Source organism: Pinus tabuliformis, chromosome 3_1, assembly GCF_031772625.1.
Source record: "Pinus tabuliformis cultivar Carrire ecotype Pingquan chromosome 3_1, CPIR1, whole genome shotgun sequence".
Lineage (NCBI taxonomy): Eukaryota > Viridiplantae > Streptophyta > Pinopsida > Pinales > Pinaceae > Pinus > Pinus tabuliformis.
In genome coordinates, this window is record NC_142301.1 from 89,537,530 (window position 1) to 89,542,640 (window position 5,111).

Genomic DNA, 5,111 nt, shown 5'->3' on the forward strand with positions numbered 1-5,111 from the left:
ATCCTGGTCGTTGAATCACCCTGCGCCATCGCACGCCTAATGTGATCGAACTTTAAGGTGCGGGGAAAGTGGTTCATGTACCGGTCTCTCCTCCACATGGCATGATTTCTATGGCATCGTTGCCAGAAATCCGATAATACTTTTGACTTGTGAGCGGTGCGAACTCTGCGAACCTGCCCAGAGGCGGTATTGACTTCCATAACAGAAAAAATGGGATGCTGCGGGACGTTCTGATGCTACTGCCAACCGTCCGGGAAGATCTTCCGTCCATCACTTAGAGAACTGAAAAACCACTGATTACCATCCAGGGGCCTTGCGATCATTGGAAATCCGCTAATATCCTGGTTTTCTGCTCAAAAAGACAAAAATCTCGAGAAAACCATGGAGGGAGCCGATCTGCCCTTCCACCTACTTGACCCGACATTGGAACTAGCTGCCGAAACCTTCTGGAGCTACATATGAAACCCTGTGTTGCCTCTCAAGGCACGAAGGAGAAAAGGTTCCATTCCCCATAGGCAAAAGTCACCAAAGCAAAGAAAGTCCAAAAACATGGAGTTTTTCCATCTTCATCTCTCAAGACAAGTCCATAACCTGCAGTCCCTGGGTTGCTTTTAGAAGCCCCATCAATGTTGCATTTTAGGTAACCATTATGTAGAGGATGCTAGAACTCCTTTTCCTTTTTTACTATGCTTTCTTTTCTTCTCAGACCATTGAGGATGATCTCATGCAATCCCAACTACTTGAGAGTTCTCAGTTTAGGTGCTGTGGGAGGATTCGAGGGATAACTGTGCAAAGTGGTGGACACAGTCTCCTTTATCTGCTTTAAGATCAAATCCATCAGGCAGAGCGGAGTAGTCTTTTAACCCTTGAAGATTCTCTTATTCCTCACTTTCCAAGCATTCCAGATAATGAAGCTTGGTGTAAAGGTCGAGGCTAAATTAAGGATCTCGTTGTCTACAAAGTCTTTTCTCCACTCGTCCAGGGTGTTAATAATTCTACCTTTGTCTCTGTCTGTTTGCTGAAAAATTCTTTTGAAGGAATCCCATAACCAGGAGGTATAGGTACAGCTATTGAGAATATGCTCCATAGTCTCCTCTTGAGCCTCACATAGTTGACATCTAGAAGGCCCCATCATTCCCCTCTTCTGAATGTTATCCCAAGTTAGTATTTTCTTGTGATGAACTAACCACATAAACAGTTTGATCTTCATCCATCCTTGGTAATTCCAAAGCTTTTGCTAGGACCTATTCAAAATGCAGGGTTCTAGGCTAAGAGAAATCCTTTTAGCCTCCTTGATATTAAAGATTACTTCTTTGTTTTGGCCCCATATTAACTGGTCTTGCCCATCTGTAACCATAATCTTCCTCTGTTCCAATATGTACATGAGTTCATCTATTTTTTATTTTATGGGGCTATCCGCTCTGCAATCTATTCTTCCCCAGTTTCTCCATTTCTCAGTGTCCTGAGGAGGATTCCAGAAATCCCTGACTCTTGTTAGCCCTTGGAGATCAGTTTCTTGCTTGATGCCTAGAAAGTCCTCCCTTAACAACATCGGTTCTTGCTGCCATTTATCCTCCCAGAAGAGAACCTGATCTCCTGCTCTGATTTCCCAGAAGTTGTAGTTTTGTACCAGGCCTCTGTTTTCCCACGCTTTGTTCCAGATGTGAGAGCCTTTTATGTTCCCTGACATTTTGATGAGCTCGCTCGTTTGCCAGGAGCTGGCATATTTCTCTTTCCAGGTATTAGCCCATTGCACCCCTGGTTATTTAACCCATCTCCACCAAAGTTTAGCTCCTAAAACATTACTTAGAATCTTGATCATCTAAGCCTAGGCCTCCTTGACTTTTGGGCTTGCAAATTTTATCCCAAGCCATAAGGGCCCATTTCTTTCTGGTCTCCTCCTTGCCCCAGAGAAAGTCTCTCTGAATGTTCCTGAATTGCTGTAAGACCCCTTTGGGAGCTGACAGGGCTGATAAAAAGAAGACAAGGATAGCTTGAAGAACTGTCTTCATTAGAATCAATCTGCCAGCCAGGTTCAACGCCCTGTAAGTCCAACATTTGATCTTGTCTTGCATCTTGTTGAGCATCGGTTCCTAGATACTTTTGTGCATTGGTTTATCCGTCAGGGGGATACCCAAATATTTTGAAGGGAGGACCTCCCTTTGGAAGCCTAGAATTCTAGATATGTTCCTTTGGATAGCAATGTTAGTGTTTAAGAAAAAAAAAATTGATTTGGAGAGATTGACTTCCATACCTGAAGCCGAGGCAAAGTCATTTAAGATTTTCTTGTAAGCAGTGGCTTCCTTGACTGTGGGGATGCCCTGCAGCATGGTGTCATCCACAAATTGCTGATGAGTCAAGGCTTGGCCATTCTCCGTTAAATGGAGACCTTTGATCTTCCCTAAACCTTTGGCCTTTTTAATGGTTTGGCCCAATCCTTCCATCATGAGAATGAAGAGGAAGGGAGAGAGTGGGTCACCCTGCTTGAGACCTCTGGTAGGAGTGAAGATCTCTGAGGGCGAGCCATTTACCAGAATTGAAAAGCTGATTGAAGTAACCAAAGCCATAACCCATCTAATCCAGTCATGATCAAATCCAAAAGCAGAAAGGACTTTTTAAATGTAAGTCCAATTCACCTTGTCATATGCTTTTGCAATGTCTAGCTGTATGATCATACCATCTTGGTTTTTACTAGTGAGAGAGTGAACAACCTCGTGGACCTGAATAATATAATCTAGGATTTGCCGTCCTTCAACATATCCAGACTTTTCCCCAGAAATCAAAGAAGGAAGAAGAGGTTTGAGTCTATTGGCCAATATTTTGGAAATAATTTTGTAAACAACATTACATAAAGCAATGGGTCTGAACATATCAGGAGTCAGGGCAGAGTCATGTTTGGGGATTAGGGATATGAAGGAGTTGTTGAGTGCTTTTAGCATGGATTTACTTCTTCTGGAGTCCTCAACCACCTCCAAGATGTCCTGTTTGACCACCTTCCAGCAAGCTTTGAAAAAATAAACATTGAAACCATCTGGACCTGGAGCTTTTCCATTCTGCATGTCTTTGATTACCATACTGACCTCTGCTTCGGTAACTGGCTTGTTCAGGTTAAAGTTGTCTTCTTTTGACACCATCCTCGGAATATTTTTTATAATTTCCTTGATGTGTTGTTCTCTGTTTGGATTATTTTCATTAGTGATGCCTCTGAAATATTGAACCAACACCCCTTCAATATTCTTGTGAGAGGTCTGAAGCTCCCCATCAACATTTAGTAATGAGGAGATTCTATTGTGGTTTCTATTGGCAATGGTGGAACGGTGGAAAAAACAAGTATTTCGCTCACCTTCTTTGAGCCATTGCACTCTTGACTTTTGTCTCCAAAATATTTCCTCCTGTTTGCATAAATTCTCCCACTCTAGGTTGAGTTTTTCAGCTTGCTCATTTTTGGTTTTATCAAAACCATATGTGATCATTGCTTGGTGTAGCTCCTAGAGTTTGACTTCTACAGAATTTTTGTTTGCAAAAATGTTACCAAAACCCTTCTTGTTCCATTCTTTGATTTTGACTTTTATGAGCTTTAGTCTTTTATGGAGGAGGAACATTTTGGAGCCCTGAACCTGAAGATCTTCAGACCACAATTTTTCAATGTTGCTGATGAAGTATGGATGAGAGAGCTAAATATTCTCAAATATGAAAGGTCTGTTTCTGGGAGCATCAATTCCCTTGATTTCTAGTTGAATCAGCCAGTGATCCGAGCCTCCGAATGGGAGAATACTTGTTGAGATTTCTGAATTTGTGAGCATTATTTTCTTGGAGATCAAAAATCTGTCTAATTTGGAGGCAACCTGAGCATTTCCGCCTCTTTTGTTGTTCCAGGTAAACAGACTGTTATGCATTTCAGAGTCAACCAGTTGCATGTCTTCCGTAAATGAATGGAATTCTACTAAATCTCTACTAAGGATTCTAGTGCCTCCTTTTTTTCCGAAAGAGATTTAATCATATTAAAATCTCCTCCAATGACCCAAGGGATTTCTTCATGTCTACTTCTGAGCTCTACTAGGGAGTTTAGAAATCTAAGCTTCTCATCAATTTTCTAAGGGCCGTATACATTCGTCATTAGGAATGTCTCCGTCATTCCCATAGGCTGAATGATGGTTGATAGGTAGTATCTTTTCGCCTTCGCATCTATGATGTTGACTTTTTGGGGGTTCCAGAGGGTGAGAATCCCACCTACTGTGTTCTCTACCTTGACTTCTAGAAACTCAAATTTGCTGAGCCATTTGTTATGGATTTGCCTTATTTTCTGAATGGAGCATTTTGTCTCTTGAATGAAGATTATGTCTAGCATTGCTAATTTCATTCTATTACTTAGCATTCTCTATTTTCTTTTACTGCCTAGACCTCTAATATTCCATGATATGAACTTCATAATTAAAGATTAGTAAAGGAGTAACTGGTTAGATCTTTCATCTTACCCGAATCAACCATTAGCTTTCCACACTCCATCAGGAGCTCGTGTTGCTTTTTTCTGCCACTCTTTTTGCCTGGATTTCTGGTGGCTAGTCCTGGTATTACTTTCATTGTTTTCATGCCTCTATGCTCCTATTTGTGGATGTTTGTACTTTTCTCTAGTTCTCGTTCCTGAGTCTTCCACAAAAACAGCTGATGTATCCTATGGCATTCTTCCTGAGGCGGGGACTCTATTCCTCCTTTGGATCCTTGCCTCAGGAATCCTTCCAGGTCCAAGTTTTCCTTGTCCAGGATTTCTTGTAGTTCATGATCTTCCATGTCCATTTAACTTTGTGTCATTTCCTGGTCTGTTTCCATCTCTGTATCACTTCTCATGGTTTCTTTTTGAGGTTCAATTCCTGGAGAAAGATTTGTATCCTCTTTTTTTCCTTTACCCTTAGCTTCATCCTCCTAAAGTTGAATCTCTCTTATACTTTCTTCAGGTTCTTCTAGCACTTTAAACTTGTTTTGACTACCCTTTCGCCCTTCCGTGTGTAGTAGTTTTGGCCCCTTTTTTCCCCCTCTTCCTCTGCTAGCCACTTTCTGGAAGCTTTCAGAGTCCTTCATTATGTAAGGTTTTTCTTTATTATCTTCTTTGCTGA